At 32.2% G+C, this 21,589-nt stretch overlaps 1 protein-coding gene and 1 pseudogene across 1 annotated transcript in view; both read left to right on the top strand.

Moving 5' to 3' along the window:
- LOC133182278 (cytochrome P450 2C6-like) overlaps positions 1 to 21,589 on the top strand; it is a 44,727-nt gene that overhangs the window by 7,539 nt on the left and 15,599 nt on the right. The window lies entirely within an intron of this gene.
- Positions 1,253 to 5,089, top strand: LOC133182282 (cytochrome P450 2C8-like; annotated as a pseudogene).

The following is a 21,589-nucleotide window of genomic DNA, read 5'->3' as shown; positions in this document are numbered from 1 at the left end:
TATATATATATATATATATATATATATATATATATAAGCACTGAGAAATTCACTTTTATAAGAATACCCTTAAAGATAGACGAAAAGTATTTTGCATTATCAATCATGTCAAACATGAGTGTTTGGGATACGTTTCGTCTCTGTTTTCGGCTGGGAATGAACCAACTGTTGGAGAAAATTGTCTTGGACTTGACAATCTTAATATGTCATAAAATGTACTTCAACCTTACAAAGATACTAAGTGAAGAAATAATTTTTAATAAGTTTTAAGGGAAAAAAAGAAATAAGTTGAATACGAAAAAAAATCAATAGTACCCATTAAATATATATTTATCAACGTGTTTATTGCTGTTTTCTGATAAAATACATGTATATTTTATTCTGGGAACCGTGCTATTTTATAACTACTACAAAGGAACTTATTTCTGTAATCTTTTTTTTAAACTTGTGTAGAATAATAATGTGTTATTATTATACTATGGGTTAAAAATTATTAAAGAAACAAGTATCTGGGTTAGTTATTTCGTTCCGAAGCAAGTTAACCCCTCTATAATTAAAAAAAATGGTGAACAGGTTTTTCTCGTCTTTAGTACCATATTTTGTAACTTGTACATTCAGATGTTTTGATGGACCCCACCTTCATACACATACAAACACATAGGCTTGAGGTCAATATTCAGGGGGATGTACTTAAGGCTGACCGTATTTCACATTATTGAGGCATATCGTACAGTGCTCTCTACATTGTATCTGTAAATTTACAGTTGATTTTAAACTGTATGTTCTTGCTTAATTTAGCATGTCTGACATTAAATCTGATATTAAATGACTACCTTAATTTTATCTATTTGTGCAACAAAGAAACAAATAAACAAGATAAATGCAAGAAATTCTATCTGTTTACATGTCTCGTTAAAACAATATGCTGCATGCATTTACTATGAGAATTTTTTTTCTTGAATAATTTTTAACAAACATAAAGAATATTTTCAGCTTTAATTACTCACACGCCAACAAAAATAAATAAATAAACAAGCAAACAACAACAAAAAACGAGACATTCACTGTATTACGACCAGTACATGTGTTCTCGGCAGATGTAAACATGGTCAAGGACTGATCGCCATATTACTCAGCATATTTAAAAAGGTAAGATAGAGGTGGCTGGGGTAAAAGCTTGCATGTAATTCAGTTTTTATCCAGACTGTTATTCATTAGAGTTGGTTTATAAAAAGACGGGGATTTACACAGGTACTCCAGATTTTGGACACTTTCGACACATTAACACAATGATTGATTTTTGGACTATTTTCCTGGCAAGTGTGGTTGTATTTTTATTTATATGGTGGCGGAAAACCACTAGAGACTCTACTCTTCCCCCGGGACCTCCGACAGTGCCATTTATTGGAAATCTCCTAAGTGTGAGTCCAAACACGTTACTGGAGAAATTTGAAGAGTACAAAAAGAAATATGGCGACGTGTTCAGTCTGGTCACTGGTTCCAAGGTACTTGTCGTTGTAAGTGGATATGATACCCTGCGGGATGTATTCATAAAACATGGAGATGTCGTATCCGAAAGACCAGACAGTTTTCTTACGAGGGAAATCGGTAAAAACAAAGGTATCTCATTTTATTTTAATTGAACCTTTTATGAATTATTTGAACATTTTGAAACATCTGTTAAGGAAGCTCTAACTACTGCACACTAAAGAGTTTTACTTGAAGGGTAGTTTTGTGCAGTTAGAGTGATCTGCCCTTAGAAGTAAGATAGAAAAATAGTTATTTACAGTTTATTACACAATTTGTAATAGATTAAAATATTCTCAGCATTATATTCGATCAAGTATAAGAAGTTGAATTCATTGTTTCCATTTATTTTCCCAATGTATGTAAACAACCATGATTTCTGTTCATGAATTGTCCCTTGTCCTTGAACATTTTTCCTGCGGAAATAAGGCAGGTATCCTATGTTGAAAATAAACTAAATAGTTTCAATATGCATACCCTTATATGACATATTTTTCTCCAAGTCCAAAAAGCACTTTTTGTTAGTGTTTAGAGCTTTCTTAACATGGTTAAAGTCGCTTGGTCTTAGAGTAATAACGACATCTTACGAACGAATGTAACAAAACGATTCAAGAAAAGGGATCGTTCATTGTATTCACGGTTGCATAATTGATTTTTTGGATGTTATGTACGAAGATTTCAATCGATAATATCCCCGCAAGAAACCTCAAAACTAATTCACGTTGCAGTCGTGACCCTACAATACAATACAGTGGACATTTAAACGACAGAAGGGGGTACCCAATTGGATTGGAAGTATCCAATCATTGATTGTCTGGAAAGATGGGGAAGGGGGGGGGGGGGTAAAAATAAACTTATAAGTGGACTTCAATTGTCATTACTTGATAGATGTAAATATAAAAAGTTACATTTTAACAAATACGTTATTATTAATAATATTTATTTTAATTTATCGTATTATACAAAATTTTGTAGATCTTTTGAAAATCCATATTTTCACACTGATAAATTACATTTCGATATATAAAAGAGTGATATAAAAAATAATCATCCTCAACATAATATCCTGAATAATATTAAATAATTCTGTCATTCAATTTTTTAGGTGGATATGATTCATTCGGGTAAAATGCATTATTTTTTTTTTAACTCTACTGTTAACTTGACAGTCATTCTACAAAATTCACAGACAAAAAGACCTGATTTTGCAAAATGCAAAAAATTGGGATTTTTTAGGTAGTCCGATCCTATGAATACACATGTATTATTTGTTAAATTGATACTTTTCTACATTTCAATCAATTATTTATTTCAAACACTGACAAATATCAAATGGAATTTCTTATTGTACACCCACAAAAGTCTTCATACAATATTACTTCCAATAAAAGAATGCCTACGCCTAACCTTTCATGAGAGTAGGATGATGCATATTTAAAATAAACCAGATTTTATTTATTTTATCGAATAATCGAATATATTCGAATACTTTCACTGAATATTCGAATATGAAATATTGACAAAATTGACATCCCTAATATATATATAAAGCACTAAAAACCAACAACACTGTATATTTTAAGTGTCGGATCTACTAAGTAGATACAAGGTCACGGATGGAAATTTATATAAAGCACTAAAAATGACCAAACGACACGAACAATCACCGTTCGTGTCGTTGGTCATTTATAGTTATATATATATTCAATAAGTCGTCTTTTACTCAATAAATTATATTTGTTTTCTTTTACCATTATGTATGGTTTGAACTGAACTGGTTAAATGAGCAGAGGATGTGTCACGACCGGTGTGATATTTCTGTAACCTTTATACTACATTGAAATATAATTACCTTAATCCTAGTTCGAACCTGTTATATAATTTATTGCCAATCATATGTTTTCTTACTAAATTTATCTAAATCTTAACTCTCCCAATTTATACATGTGTATTTATATTTTTAAGGCGTGTCACATGCTTCAGGAGCATTATGGAAAGAACACAGAACTTTCACTTTAAATGCTCTGAGGGAATTCGGTTCGGAAAACGGAGCTTGGAGTCCAGAATCATTGAAGAAATAGAAGTATTCATTGAAGAGGCAACTTCCAAGAAAGGAAAACCTTTCAACATACATTCCTTGATAAATGTCTGCGTCTCCAATATTATGTGTTCTATCGCCTTCGGCCATCGTTATGACCATAGTGATAAAAACTTTGTATCATTGTTAGATAAGATAAACCAAAATTTGAGCAAAGAAAATATACTTTTTGTTGCAACGATATTTCCGTTTGTTAGATACATACCAGGAGATCCTTGTCGCATTAAAAAGGTTTTGTCTAATGTTGAAGACGTGGAAAACCATCTTCGTCAAATTTTGAAGGATCACGAGAAAGAGTTTGACGAAAATAATCCAAGAGACTTTATTGATGTTTACATGAAGAAAATAAAGTCGGAGAAAAAGAATCCAAACACAACTTTTGATGGTAAGACATTGATAAATTTTTTTTGACAGTTTTAATCAAGACTTATTTGTTTTGGTATTTTGATAAAATGCTTATCTACATAGGAAATAATCAAACAGTAAAAGCAACCTTTAGACTCATGCAGCTTTGTCCAGATTTAAAGTAATAGTTAAAAAGTATGTACATGTATAAAAAAAAATTTTTTTTTCATTTATAGAAGAGCAGTTATTAAAAATTCTTGCTGAACTTTTCGTAGCTGGAACAGAAACAAGCTCAACTGCTCTTCGATGGTTTTCCCTATTTATGATCCGACATCCTGATGTGCAAGATAAGATGCGCAAGGAGATAAATGACATCATTGGTTCTTCACGATACCCAAATATGGAAGATAAACAAAGTCTCCCATATTGCGAGGCAGTAATACACGAAGTACTCCGCATCGGAGCAATTGCTCCAATTTCTGTTCCTCATGGACTGACGCATGATCTTCCTTACAAAGGTTTCACAATTCCAAAAGACGCTCTTCTCATTCCCAATTTGTATTCTGTCTTCTTTGATGAAAAAATATTCCAAGACTCCCATGTTTTTCGACCTGAAAGATTCTTGGATGAAAAAGGAAATCTTCAGAACACCGAGAAAGTTCTGGTATTCTCACTTGGTAAAGACTAAACATATTTTCAAAAGATTTAATTTAATGACAATATATAAAGAGCAATTTAATCACGTAATTATAAATATGGACAATGTTCCGAAGTGACTGCTCTGTGAAGATAAAAAAGTTGTAAATTTGATACACTACACATCTTCATGAAATTACTTTCTGTGCATTTGTTTTCGATTATATTTGTGTGTGTATGTGTTTCAAGAACATTGTACGTATTTATTTTTCAAATTGTATGAGGCATTTTTTCCCATACATAGGTCGTCGAGTGTGTTTGGGAGAAGCTTTGGCAAGGATGGAATTGTTCTTGTTTGTGACGTCAATGGTACAGAGATTTAAGCTTCTGCCCGGGGATCCAGAGCATCTGCCACCAGTGGAAGGCGTTTTTGGAATTACTTACGCACCAAAAGACTTTGTATTAAAAGCTGTTGGAGTTTAGGATAATATCGTTTTATGATAGCCATGTTAATTTCTTTAGCACATTCAATTAGATAAATCCAAAAGTGATATGTAAGATTATCTTTGGGTTTATAGGTCTTTTGCTAGGTTCACGGAGGTCAAATTTTTTTTTGCCGAAAACTGTATCTGCATTTGAAGTACTACAGTATGTCAACAAGAGTTACATGAAAGATATCATGATGAACTTAAGAGTTTATATGTAGCTCAATTTCCAATGTGTACAAAAACAAAAACAGCCAATACATGTACATTTGTATATCAAAGCATCATGTGGCCTTAAGATGGGTAATTTTGAATGACTTAGAGAGTCCCCCCCCCCCCCCCCCCCCGACATTGAAAGAAATATTGATCATAATTTATTAACACAAGTTCCCTCATTTTCCTACCAAAACGTCTTGTTTAAAGTTTCAGACATAAAAAGAGTTATTATTTATGAGCTTGTGTATTCTAAATGATAATATATTTTTAAAACATGGAGAAGGATTAAAACCTTAAGTATCTTTTGTAATTTTACACGTAATATTTGAGCAGAATACAACTGAAAGTTGGTCAGTATTTTTTGTACATATTTGTGTAAATAAACACGTCTTACAACATTAATTAAACAAAGTATTAATCAGCTTTTTTCACAGGGGATGAGAAAAGACACCTCCTGTATACAATTGAATCGGGTCGCCCGCGTGGGACAGTGGTTAGAGCTTTTGCTGTACAGTCGCGGAGTAAGGATTTGATCCTCACGTCGAGGTTTCGATTTCCACTGCGGGACGTGAAGACCGGTCCATCGGTAAAACCGTATAAACCGAGGTCCCTTGTCGCAGTAGGTGCAGTCACACAAAAGTCCCTCACTGCTCAATGGCCCTGGGTGCCGAGTATAGGTCAGCCCTCCACCTGCAAGTGGTGACGTCTCCATATGAATGAAAAATTCTCGAGACAAACGTTAAACAAAAAGCAAACAAAAATAAAAAAAAAAACAAACAAACAAACAAAACAATTGAATCGGTTTATTTTCAGATTGTCAGTTGAGATGATCTCTGACATCTTTTCCTACTAAAATTGGTAATTACTCAAACATTTTCTGCTTAATTTCCCAAACTATTTTTTGTTATTTAGTCATAACGCATACATGTATATCTTACATGTATGTACCTTTAAATATATGAAATGTGAAAATAATGAACAGTGATCATTCTCAAATGTCCATTCAAACAATACAAATTATGAGCAGAGCCAACACGGATCTCTGAAAACAGAGGTGGGATCAGGTGCAATGGAAGAGTAAACATCCCCTATATTTTATATTGCATATAATGTATAGTACGAATGATTGTACTGATCGAGACACATTGTACCTTGTGAAATATTTGTGTTTGAATTCCTTCGCTTTCTACTGAACATTCATATATATATATGCAACGTTATTGTTGACAAACCAATCGTGTAGAATCGTTCGTGTAACGTGCGTGATCGTTCGTGTAACGTGCGAGATCGTGCGTGTATCAGACTCAATCGTTTGCGGTTTTAATCGTGCGTGATCGTGCGTTAAGAAAAGTGTAAATTTCGTTTTGTAAGTTTTTATCGGAATGTTATTTGTTATACAAGCATTTCGCTTGTCTGTTTTTTTTTTCAATTCAAATAAAATGAATGAAACACGATTTACATAATTGAAAGCAGAACGAACTAATTATCGGTTGGAAATAAGCAATATAGTAAGTCGTACAATATTGTGTTCTCGTCAAATCGCGTGATTTTGTGTGATTGTTTAAGGATTTTTTCTCTGATGTTAATTATGTTTTCTGCTAATTATGGTCAAGATATTTTTAAAATCAATAGATCAAAAATAGATATTTTTACAAATAAATCAATAAACAGTTCTCTACACTTACATAAATATTTAGTCCGGAATGTACATGTACACGACATGATATATCCAGGTTTCGTTTATCAGTGTTTATCTCTGGAGCTTACTTTTAACTATATTTTTATAATATCTGCAAATAAATGATTTGTAAAATAATTGTTGATTTTAGAGATTCACAAACGGAAACATCGATTAAACTTATAATTTAATTCATTTTCATGCCATTTTTTTCAGACTTATCCCTTTCTGCATATTATGAAATCCAATTCAATCAAAATTCACGGTCAACCTACATGTACATCTTCTGATAGAACGAAAAAAAAAAAACAGTTTTCTTAAGTCGGAGAATTACGTAAATAATTATTTGTTATCTAAAATAATTAATAAGTCTTACATGTATTTAGTTTCAGAAATATCCATTTCTATTTTCCTATTATTTTTCAAAGTCGATGAAATAATATCAATAATTATTTGAAATCTAAAATAAGTATTAAGGCTTATTTCGTTTTGAAAATATCCATTCCTAAAGAATTTGAACTATTTTGTGTGAAGAATCGTGCGTTTGCGTTAGCAATCGTGTAAGATCGTGTAACGTGTAGAATCGTGTGCGTGAGGGATCGTTCGTGTAACAGGTTTTATCGTGCGTTAATCGTGCGGAATCGTTCGTGTAACGTGATCGTTCGTGTAAGTTGTCAACAATAACGTTGCAGCCACTATCTATCTATCTATCTATCTATCTATCTATCTATCTATCTATCTATCTATCTATATATATATATATATATATATATATATATATATATATATATATATATATATATATATATATATATATATATATATATATATAATTTAATTCGTCGAATTGTGTTCATAATCATCTTCATTATATAGATTAACATAATATGTACATCGATTCTCTTCCAGTAATCGTATGTTAATTGTAAACAATGACTACTGAAGATGTTTGGTATTTCCTACTATTTCATGTTTGGTAAATGACTAAGTTTCCCACGGTGTGAAATAAGGACTTTTAAAACACGGATTCTTAAAAATATTTAATTATACGGTTACCAGCAATTATCATATTTGTTACATATAACTTACATATCGTGTAACCTATTCATATATTGTCTGCCAATCACAGTGATTTTCTTTTTGGTATTGGCATATTGAGATTCTTATTTATAAGGGGGATGAAGGTTCATGCACTTTGTCCACTTATTGAAAACCTCATTAATTTATCATTGTTACATTCTACGCAAAATGTATTGTATACTTAGAAGTAGCTCACATTCATTGTTATTTATTATTTATTTGGTATATGGTTGGGCAGCACATAGATCTTTTTCGATAATGTATTCTATTACCGATAGGTAAGTATCGTCTGTCATTTTGATTTCCATTTTACTTTTTGGTTTGGTTATGCGCACTGCGCATGTCCGGTAGTATACCCTACATAAAGTTGCCAAGGACGCTGAACTTTCAGTTTCGACTCTGCAGCTCGCCAGTTCGACAACAACTAGTATGTAATTACTGTATTTATGGTAAATTAACAGTAAATTATCAACGTATCAAGGAGTTTGATCATAACTTTCATTGACCAAGTTGATTTATAGAGGAACCCAACATTTATTTTAATTATATTCTACAGCAATGTGACGCTCGACCTCCAACTGTATTACATTGCCATCGTTTACTATAGTAGTTATCTTAGTCATTCAGGCATCGAAATTCTATTTATTTCGTTATTAAATTATTGTTGAAACTTAAAGTGTCTTCTGTTGTATTCTTATTTAATTATACTGACCAACACAAGGATTAGCGTGAGATTAACCATGCATTGGTTACACTGAAAAAAATCTCCTTCTTTGGAGATTTGATGAACCGAAGACTCAAAGTGCTATTGGTATGGTCATTTTTGCGGTGTACATCAACTTTTTTGGAATGTGGGCCATAACTCAAGTACGCCTCGGCCATTTTTTTTTTTATCAAGTTTGTCTTAAAGTATCCTTGGCTCAAGGGCCTTCATTTAAACTAAAAGTAGCGGCGTGACCCTTAAACAATGGGAGAAAACTAGGAAAATAAAAGCAAGTGTGTCATTAGAATGACCCTTTATTAGAATTTCATTTTTGCATCTTTTAAATGTTTAGGAAAAGATGAGGCTTAGAATCAACAAACAGTGTTAATTGACTCACTTAGGTCCTCGGACTTTGTCAACCAAAAATAGGTCACCGTGACCTACTTTTGGAATTCATAAATTGAGACAATTGATGCATCTTTTGTTCTCGAAGTTTTTTTAACCACGGTGACATACTTTTGGAATTTCACGGCTATATCTCAATATTTCGGATAATAAGAGACTTATAATCATCCTAGGAGTGGTTCAACAAAAAAGTGGGTCACCGCGAATTATTTTTAAAATTTACAGTTTTATCTCAATATTTAGGATAGTAAGAGGCTTAAAATCGTCCAATTTTGTCAGTTGATGCATCTTTACCTACTTTAGGAATTTCAAGACTTACATATATAAATACATGTATTAAGGATTGTAAGAGGCTTTAACTAAAAGTGACAGAGTTGTACAATTTATCAGAAGAGCGATTCTAGGCCTTGGGCCTGTTGTATAGGCAATGCCGGTGTAACGTGGAATTTTGACCCGGGTTGAAAACTGACCCGAGGGTCTTTTTTCAACGTTGAATATTGAGACCATCATCATTGAATTTAGACTCTAGCCTGTTGAAAATTGAGGCGGAACGTTGAATTCTGATCAATAAACCCGACAAAATTCAACAGCATAAAACACGTATAAAAATAAATTGACGTTTACAATTATTTATTAAAAAAATTACAGCTTAAGCCCTTGTATATTATTAAGACTCTCCATACTTTATTCACGCCATAGTTAGAAAACGTGATGACTATTTTGTTTCTTTATTCAATAATTTCAGTCCTTTCTCATTTATTTTTCATTAATTCATTATACAAAATTTGTAGACGTCCTACGATTGCCAAAACATATGAAATGAAATCGGAAATGACAATGGCATATGGTCTATTTAAAATATTATAGATCTGAAATTTTGTAATCCTTCACTAGGAAATGAAATAACTCAAAAGGAAGTAGTAGCCCTTTCCACTTTAGTTTATAAGTTTAAGTACGGGTTCGATCAACCGATTTTCTTTACAAAATATACCGGTAAACGTAATTTTCAACCAAAATGAAAAAGGTGAAAATAAATAACAGTAAATGATCTCAAAATTTTCAAAAACAATAATAAAGAACGAGGGAGCTTTTGATTGACATTCGACAGGAATCTCGGCGCACTTGAAAAGCGAAAATTTCATTGTTCTGTCACATGAAGTTTTAGCATTCTTTATATATATCGGGTTCCTGAGAAATAGGAAAGGGAAATATTTCCCCGATATTGTGTTTTTATTTGCTAAAAAATAACTTGAAAATAGGCTAGATGATTCATTTGGTACAAAATGTCTAATTTTTAAACATGTTTTTCTAAAACTTTGCTATCTCTGGGTCTCCTCTCCATGATTTTCAAACCTTATTTGTACGCATTCTAATTCAAAGAAACAAACGATCATTTGTAAAAAATAGAGAGAAGACCCAGAGACCATAAAAAATGTAGTTTTCCCCCAAAAAATCTAATGTGTAAATGCGGTGCTTCATTTTCGTTTTAAAATCCAAGTTGAATATGTAGCGATGATAGCTCAGTAGTTTGCATTACCCGTCCAGAAAATTTTTTGGTTCGATCCCCGCATGGAGCGATTTTTTTTTAATGTAAACAATCAATTCTTTTGTAAGTTTAATTTTTTTTACTGATTTATTTTAAAATGGATAAAATCTGGTTCTGTTGCATCGGGAGCGATAGCAATTCGTTCAACCTACTGATACTTTAATATACACATGTAAAATTTTGCATTTTAATTATACCCTTATTATTTTGTATGTGTTTATTATTTACGTGAAACATTACTACATGTATGTTATAGTTTGATTAAGATAAGGAGACCTAAATATTACAATTTGACATTTTTTTTTTAAATAAGTGTAACATTTCTTATGTGTGTAACTTTCTAAAGCCTGTTCAGCTGTGGTCAGCCGACCAAATCGTGGACGTTTAAACTATAAATGTTTCGTACACACGATTCCTGCAGATCACACGCCAAATATGCCCATCTTCTTTGTGAACAGGACATAAAACACGGACCCCTGGAAACGCCAGAGATTGAATCAGATGCCTTAGAGAAGTAAGCGTCCCCTGTCGATCGGTCCTACCCACCTTGAGCTCTATATATTGAGCAGGTAAACGGAGTAATTTAGTACATGTATTACATTACACGTATAACATAATTGTAATTTACTTCAATTTATTTTTTATAACAATCATATAGTATATTCATTGTGTTTGTATAATAAGGAAAGAATTTATCAAATTGAAAGAACTTGTAACCAATCCTTTTGAATATATTATACAATAAAATATGATCAAATCAAGGAAGGTAGTGCAGCATCAGATTTATTCAGATCATGTCTCCCGGGGCTAGGGTGGGGTCACAATAAGGGATTAATGTTTGACATAGAAAATATACGATAAAATCTTTAAAAATTTTCTCAATAATAGCAGGGTTCTAACTGATCATATGAATATAAGCAACCTCAAGAAGTCAGATCAAGCTATTTTAATCAGGACCCCAGGGGGGAGGGGTGTGGATACAAAAAGTCTGCTTTGGAATAACCATTTATAGAAAAAAAATCTGAATCTGTTTTAAGTCAAAATTTGAAAGAGTTTGAGTCTGATCTAAAAATTGAGGATACTCCAAAGTTATCTAATGCAGAAGCTGAAGAATTAGAAGGTGTTATAACTTTACAAGAGGCTTCTAGCACTCTAAGTAAAATGAAATGAGACAAATCACCAGGTTCTGATGGTTTTTCAACAGAATTTTTAAAAGTTTTTTGGAAATACCTTGGACACTTTGTTGTCAGATCAATTAACTATGCATATGTAAATAACCTACTGTCTATCACACAGAGACATGGTATAATAACACTTTTACCAAAGGGGGATAAGCCAAGACAGTTTCTCAAAAACTGGCGGCCAATAACACTCCTCAATACTGTATACAAAATTGCTTCAGGTACTATTGCTAATAGGATAAAAATTAATCTTGACAATTAATAAATAGCGATCAAACTGGCTTTATTTCCAATAGGTACATAGGAGAAAATACACGTTTGATTTATGATATTTGCAGTATACAGAAGAGGAAAATATACCAGGCTTGTTGCTATTGATTGACTTTGAGAAAGCGTTTGATACCATTTCATGGAAATTCATTCAGAACTCCCTGCAGTTTTTTAACTTTGGCCCCTCAATACAAAAATGGGTGAAATTGTTTTATACTACGTGGTAATATAAGTTCCACGATTAATCAGAGTGGTAACTTTCCACAAAGTTTTAACATTCAGAGAGGCTGTAGACAAGGGGATCCTCTATCACCCTATATCTTTATCTTGTGTGCAGAAATTTTAGCAATTCTGATAAGAAAAAATAAAAAAAATCAAGGGAATAACTGTAAAGAACATGGAAAAGAAAATATCACAATTAGCAGATGATACTTCAATTCTGTTAGATGGTAGTAAAGAATCACTGACAGAAGTAATGAAAATATTAAAGAAATTTTCAGAAATGTCTGGTTTATATATCAATTGTTCAAAATCCCATGCAGTTTGGATTGGTTCCAAAAAATATAGTCAAGAAATATTAAGTCATGAGTATAACCTTAAGTGGGGATGTACAAGATTTACCTTATTTGGAATTCATTATGATGTTGATTTAAGTGAAATTGAAAGACTCAGTTAGGAACCCAAATTAAGACAAATAAAAGCCACTATTAGCCAGTGGAGTAAGAGATATTTGACACCTATTGGGAAGATAACTGTTCTTAAAACTCTTGTTCTACCTCTCTTAAATCATATACTAATGGCTATTCCCAACCCATCAGAAAATTTTTGAAGGAACTTGAAAAATTATTTTTTTCATTTGTATGGAATGGTTTACATCACAGAGTGAGGAAAGATGTCTTAGTAAAAAAATATAAAGAAGGTGGACTAAAAATGATAAATCTTAAAGCTTTCATTGCATCACTTAAATTATTTTGGATGAGACAGCTCACTCTGTCAGATAAAGGTCTACAAACCTTTTTACCTAATATAAATTTGATAAAAATATTAACATGTGGCAATGAATATATTAAAACTATCATGAAGACTTTAAAAAACAAGTTTTGGAAAGATGTCTTTGAGACTTGGACTGTTTTAGATGATAAATATTTTATAGACTGTAAGGTTTCAGGAGACGTACCGAGTTTTTATAATCCTAAAATTGTCATTGGTGGGAAAGCTATTTATAATAAGAATATGTATGACCTGAATATTAGATTTATAAATGATCTTATAGATGATAATGGTTTCTTTTACAGTTATGAGGGTTTTTGTGATATATATCCAAATATTAAACAACTTCTTAGAATTTGCAGGTATAATACATGCTGTAAAAGCATGGATGAAAGCAATGAACATTAATGATATTACATGTATTGCAAAATTAGCAAACCCATTAATTTTGTCTAGCACTCATATTCTTTCAAAGTGTAAGAAAGCAAAACAGTTTTATGAAATAATCAATATTATTGATGTTGAACCCACTGGGAAAACAAGATGGAATGATATTTTTGACTTGGGGAAAAATGAATGGAAGATGATTTTTAAACTTCCTTTTAAAATTACAAAAAAATAGACAACTTCAATGGTTTCAATATAGAATTTTAAATAAAATACTTGGTACAAACTCCTATCTATATAAAATTAGGAAAAGAGACGATAAATTATGTTCTTTTTGCAATGTGGAAGAAAAAACAATACTACATGTTCTATGGAAATGTGACAATGTACAAACTTTTCTTAACAGTTTTGAAGTACATTGTGAGCAAAAGATAGGGCTGCAACTTTCATTCACAAAGCAAAGTTTTATTTCGGGGTTTCTAGAAAAAAACAAAGATATTCATAACTTGTTGGCCTTGTGGATAAAATACCATATTTATACAATGAGATGTTTAGGAAAAAAATTAGATGTCAGACCTGCAACTTCACAAATTAAACTTTTTTATGAAACTCAGAAATATTTATCATACAAAAATGGAGACAAAGAGGTATTTGACACCAACTGGAATCAATGGAATCAATTGTTTTTATAAATCTGTAATATTAAAGATAAGAATCAGTCTTATTCATGTATTAAATGAAAATTGAAATACATGATAACATGCCAACTCTCTCTCTCTCCCCCCCTCTCTCTCTCTTAAAAACCACAGTCTGAAAAATGTTAAACTTTGTATTATATCATCTCTCTCTCTCTCTCTCTCTCTCTCTCTCTCTCTCTCTCTGTCTCTCTCTCTCTCTCTCTCTCTCTTAAAAACCACAGTCTGTAAAAATGTTAAACTGTGTTTTATATTATGATATAACAGATTGTGTATTAAATAACGAATTTAAAAAAAAAAGAAAAAAAATCTTTAGAGAACTTTGTTTCAAAAATTTTCGGGAAATTATTAATTATATTAATATGCAAGCATCTTCAGGTAGTGCCTATTAAGATTCTTTATATCATTGTCCCAGTGGCTTAGGATAGGCCATAATATGGGATTTTTTTTTTACTTGAATATAGAGAAGAAAAATTCTGTTCAAGATAAACAGGGCCACTGTGACTCAGGTGAGCATTGTGGTTTTAATTGATAGGTCCATAACAATCAAAAACACAACATCAAATGTATTTATACACGTATTTGTGTTCGCTGGTGTAAGATGCCACGTGCAGTGCTCCAAATTTCCAGTATTATAAATTATAAAAAAATTCAATGAAGATCAGATTTTTTTAACCTTCCTATGATTATAACATTTGTTCTTATATTGTTTAATGAAAGCAATCATAACACTGTTTAAAGACGAAATAAATTCGTTGAGTGTTGTGTTTTTGAAGTCTCTCGGTACTATTTTGTTTTCCGACATGCCCGTCACAGGCACCTGACGTTACTTATTTTTCTTTTAATAAAAAAAAAATATACCCCCTACCTAATAATACACGTGTATTATTAGGTAGGGGTATATTTTTTTTAATTGAAAGAAAATAAGTAACGTCAGGTGCCTGTGATGCTTGTGTAATGCATGCTATCTCGACACACCTGTGTTTCTTTCTCTAAAGTCATTTTTTTAATTAAAAAAAAAAAAAAAAAAAAAAAAAAAAAAAGAGACATAGTATACTACGACAAGTACATGTGTTCTCAGCAGATTCGGTCAAGGGCCGGTCGGCATTGAAAGTCAGCAAACTTTAAAGAATTAGGACACAGAAGAAATAAAGCTTGCGTAAGATTAAATGCTGTGAACCAGCTAAAACACTTTGTAAACTTCTAGGTATCTGTAATAGGTTTGATATGTTACGTCAGCCTGCATGTATTTCAATTCTAAATCCACAAACGCATTTTATACATGTAACAGACGGTTTATATACCGAAACGCAAAAGAAACGCAACAAGCAGTAATCTACAAATATTAAAATTTTTTATCTAATGATTTTCAAAAATGAATATACTTAGGTAATACCTGATTTGAAATCATCGGAGATTTTATAAAAATGTTAAATGATTATTTTTTAACATGACTGTTAAAAACCCCAACCCCGGCCATTTAATTACAGCGTGCATTAGACTGCCATGCACAACAGTTGCAGCTTGATCTCTACGATGCAATAGGTTAATCAATCTCGAGATCTAAGCGAAAGAAATATTCTTTGCCATTTTTAAATGCCTGTTTTTCAGATGATGAGGTCGAATTTTCTCTAGCCAAGTGCAGTGTAGTAACCCTTGGACCTCCGGTCCAAGGACTGTCTTTCATGCTAATGATACGTAAGAACCTGTTGAGGCGTGATGTGGGTTACATTTGCATCTGCAACTCTCCATCACCTTTATTTTGAGATTTTTCAGTTAGTGCAATGGAAATGCGTACTTAAGTCATTTTTAGGAATCCTTGGCATCGCTGACGGAAAAGAAAGGCGAATTTATTTTTCGGAACATTGCTGCATTTCTTATGATGAACAGATACAAATCCTTAAAACCCATACTGTGCCAAATGTTTTGTTAAACATGCAATTTTTGACTCTTCTTAAGCAGACTCAAACTTAACTTCCGGTAATGGTATGAAAATCATTCAACCGTTAAATTACCGATATTTACAAAGTTGAAGATGTCCTTACTTTTTTAGATACAAAATTAGATCTTATATGCAATATTTCCCCCTAAAATATGATGTTGCGTTTCTTTTGCGTTTCAGTTTAAATAGGCAAGGGACTGAGGTACTCTAGATTTTGGACACTTTCGACACATTAACATAATGATTGATTTTTGGACTATTTTCCTGGCAAGTGTGGTAATATTTTTATTTATATGGTGGCGGAAATCCACTCGAGATTCTACTCTTCCCCCGAGACCTCCGACTGTGCCATTTATTGGAAATCTCCTGAGTGTAAATCCAAATACGTTATTGGAGAAAATTGAAGAGTACAAAAAGAAATATGGCGCGTGTTCAGTCAAGTCACTGGTTCCAAGGTACTTGTCCTTGGAACGCCTTCACTGCCTTATAGCAGAAAACTTTCAGTGCATTGTGTCAGTCTTACATTACATTGTGGTAACTCTTTATGACGTTAGAATAAAAGTTATCTATGTGATGTGAAGATATCTTTACGTTATATCTTCTCTATTATGTGAGGTTAAATGTTCATTACATGATGTAATGATGTGTTCACGTGATGGCGATTCAGTGCTACATCAAGTCAAAAATTCTTAACTTTATGTAAAAAATCATTTACTTTATATCACCTTCCCTATTACATTATGTCGACTCTCTATCAAATGTTGTCGAAAATTCATGATTGCTTTGAATATACCTATATATTGTATCATCTTATCATTACATTATGTGAACTCTTTACTATTTGGTGTAAGTAGTTCATTACATGATGTGAATTTATCTTTACATAAAGATCACATTTGTATGGATATAAACTCAGAAACGATTACGATAATACAAACATAGGCGTCAGAAGCAAATTGAAAGTGGGGTGGCTATTTGAAAGTTGGGGAGGGGAGGAGGGCTAAACCAACGAAAAAAGGTAAGCCCCAATTTTCAATGCCTATATTATGTCTATCTTTGCAAAAAAGGGGGGCTAAGCTCCCCTTGCCCCCCCCCCCCCCCCCGGTTCCGACCCCTATGACAAATACGTGTAAATTTTCATTGGAAATTTGCTATATATTCTGTTCATTTATATTACTGATTTCTTATTAGAGAAATTATACAATAACAAATATATATCTACTTAGTATTTACTTTTGTCTTCTCTGATTTGAACACACCCTCCACCAACGGCTCATACATTCGTGTATGAGAGAGAAACGAACGACAACTCTGCAAGGGAGATTGATTTGAACACCGTGATTTAGCGTGAATGTAATGCGCACGCGCAAGATTGTAAAATCCAAAAAATCCAGATGATTTCCGGAATTTTTTGAGGAATTTTCGTTGATTATTAATTAGCGAAGCTTAATTGAGAAAAAATAAAAACAAATTGGTAATCTTCAAATACCAATGATGTTTAAAATATATCAAACAAAAGACAGTACTCTTCCGATTTATCGGTGTTAAAGGCCAAAAATTCGAGTCTATTATTTTAATATAGTAGTATAGATATCAAGTCTTTATGATATGATGTCAGAATTTCATTACATGATGTGAAAAAAAGTTCAGATATGATCAATTCTTACTACATTATGTCAGCAATATGCTATATGATGGCGGAAATCTATTACGTGATGTGAATTTGCCGTTACGCCTTGGCAAATCATTATTCCGTTATGCCATTTTATCTTTACATCGTGTCAAAAGGGCCTAGCCTGTTGTCAGCATATCATATTATTTCAACTTTTTATTGTGTTAAGTGAATATATCTTTATATGATAAAGAGTTTACTAAATGATGTGTGTTCACAGATTATACTCCTTAATTAGGTTACACCAAAAGATCATTTTGTGGTGTCAATATTATGTTACACATGCAAAATTAAAAAAAATCTAATATAAATTTATATACATATACTAGACCTATAATTATTCCTCAATTAAATATTAAGTTTAAACCTATGTAGAATTGTGTTTCTGTGGAATCCTTATTGACGTAAAGTTATTAGTTTAAAGAAAAGGGCGTGGCTAATTTTGGAAAAATTATTCTGGCCCTGGCCATGGATTGGTTGAAAAAAAAGACTGATTCGCACTAATCTATCTGGATCCCCCTCCCAGTCGTGAAAACATGTTCATCCATGTTCTCCGTACAGGCCCGGATCAACGGTTTCAAAGGGGGGGGGGGGCAACTTCCCCAAACAATCTGACAAGCAAAATAAGCAATCTGACAAGCAAAATACTATACTCAGAAAAAAGTGCCCCCCCCCCCCCCGCGTTCTACGGGCCTGCTGTATGCTAGATTAACGCAATCGTCTTCTTTCAACAAAACAGATGGGAAGATAAATTCACTGATAACGTACTACCGGGGGTAAATGTTCAAAGTCACATAATGAGTATTGGCATAATAAAGATGAGTTCACATTACACACACACACACACCCTCACACCCTCACACACACACACACACCCTCACACACACCCTCACACACACACACACACACACACACACACACACACACCCTCACACACACACACACACACACACACACACACACACACCCTCACACACACACACATACACACATATATATATATATATATATATATATATATATATATATATATATATATATATATATATATATATATATATATATATATATATATATATATATATATATATATATATATATATATATATACACACAAAAGAGATACAGTTTGAAATAATGTAAATGTATGTTTACATCACTATGGTGGCATATTTATACCATCCACATAATTTTTTGTCAACATAAGATATCGCGTCAAGTCAAGATAACTATCTCGTCAAATCAAGATAAGTTGCTGGTTTTGTCGAGATACACCAACTTCTATCTCGTCTAGTCAAGATAATCAAGAGAATAGCTATCTCGACATAACGAGATAATTTATTAACAACTAAACTTGTTGCGTTGACAAGTACTGCCTCTTCATAATTGCAGTCACGATAACTGTTAATGTACATGTACATATAGTAACTATATAAATAGATAACGTGTTACGGATGCCTCGGTCATTTTCCAATGAAATAGGCGGATAGCCTCTATCTAATTGTTATTCCTCTAATAAGTATTGCACGCATAATTTCAAAGGAATTTAGTTTGAACCAATGTGTGTTCAAACCGTGTCTTTGTTTTCAGTAAAATAAAATACACGTACGTGTGAACCAAACCAATGAGCTTTTTTTTTTACTGAATTACATGTAATATTTGCAATTATTAATCAATAAATTGGCTATTCAATTACATAAACGATTTTTTTGTTTATCAGAGATCCATACTTGGCTATAATATTATTATCGATAGTTTTAAAAAATGATTGACTCTTTGCATTAATTATTTTACTTCTGCCATGCCAGTAACTAAGAAAGGACCAAAAATTGAAATTATGAATTAAGTAAATTGGTTGTTTTGTTTCATATTTAACGGAGAAAGTTTATGGAACGGTTTATATTCAAAAATCTTTATCTCTTGAAATTATATTTCTCCAATAGACACTTACAAAAATTAAATTAGTTCAAAAGCAGTGATGAATTTGAAGAATAATTTCAATAAAAGAGATCCGCATAGTTTCACTGGAAAACGACTGAGACACCCGTAACACGTCATCTATATAAATAAATACATACATATACGAGTGAACAGTTATCGTGACAGCAATTACGAAGAGGCATTACGTGTCAACACAACAATTTTAGTCATGATACAAGATAAATAATCTCGTAATGTCGAGATAGCTATCGCAAAAAAATGTGATAGCTTAACTTGACTGGACGAGATCGAAGTTGGTGTATCTCGACAAAACCAGCAAGTTATCTTGACCCGACGAGATAGTTATCTTGACTTGACACGATATTTTATGTTGACAAAAAATTATGTGGATGGCATAAATATGCCACCATACATCACATAATGAACTTTTGGCACCAACATAATAAAGAGTAAACACAATGTAAAGAAATTTTTACATCATCAGAAAGGGTTAAAATAATCTTACTATGTATCCACATCATGGAATGGAGTTTTGACATCATGTAATAAATTGTTGATGTAATATGAAGACATGTTCACATTATATAATTAACTTTTTCGAACCACATAATTAAGTATTGACATAAAGTTAAGATATATTCATGTCACATCATCATGCTTTTGGCGTAAAATAAAGATACATTAATATCTTGTAATAATGCTTTGATGTAATGTAAAGATACTCTCACATCAAGATATGGTAAGTTTAATTTTATAGAATTATAAAGAATGCATGCAAAGATATTTATACTTTACGTAATGCAATTTTGACATCACGTAATAAAGAAATGAAATGATGTCAAGAAACATTAATCTCACGTAATAAAGTTCTGTCACAATGTACAAAATATATTTCACTTCAAATAATGAACTTTTGACATCAAATTATACAGTGTTGACATAATGGAAGAATATATTCACTTCATGTTATACGGTGTTGACATAATGTTAAGATATTTTACATCACATCATAAAAAGTTGACATCACGTAAAGATATGCTCACATCACGTAATGATAAGTTGACATAATGAATGTATAGTTTTATACTATAAGGCAGTGACGGCGTTCCATACTTTTCGTTGTAAGTGGATATGATACCCTGCGGGATGTATTCATAAAACATGGAGATGTTGTATCCGAAAGACCAGACATCTTTCTAACAAGGGAAATTGATAAAAATATCTTAAATAGTTTCTTTGAAACTGAGCTAAACTCTAATTTAAAAAAAAGTGAGATCAAGGTCAAAATATATTAATGCTGTTGAATATCTCTCATCAATATGTATCAGCATATGAAATTTGATAAAAATATCTTGAATAGTTTCTTTGAAACAACTTAGTGTAAAGTGTGACGGAAGGAAAGACGGACATAAACACTACATGCCCGGCCATATTCATGGCGGGGCAGAAATATGCAAAGATTTATACCTGAAAGTTCATGACATCCTAAGAAGGAATAAGAAAATCATGCTAATATACGCACATAGAAAGAATTTAAGTTTATGATTGTATATCTCCCACATTGAAGGACGTAACTTACCAACATTTGCGATAGAATGTAATGATGGAAAAGTAAAGAATTGTCAGGTGTGAACCCATTATCCTACCCTGGTACATGTATGGGTATTGAACAGCCAAAATACGAATCCAGTTTCCACACAATACGTATCACATTATTTCAGAAATTTAAACCACGGACTTGCTCTGAGATCTTCAACTCAATCTTCACAGATTCCCGCTAAATTTTTTTTTA

Source organism: Saccostrea echinata, unplaced genomic scaffold, assembly GCF_033153115.1.
Source record: "Saccostrea echinata isolate AGI-Se365-2 ecotype Australia unplaced genomic scaffold, CSIRO_AGI_Sech_v1 ptg000009l, whole genome shotgun sequence".
NCBI lineage: Eukaryota > Metazoa > Mollusca > Bivalvia > Ostreida > Ostreidae > Saccostrea > Saccostrea echinata.
Note: the sequence above shows the minus strand (reverse complement) of the source record. Positions and strands in the feature narration are given on the sequence as shown.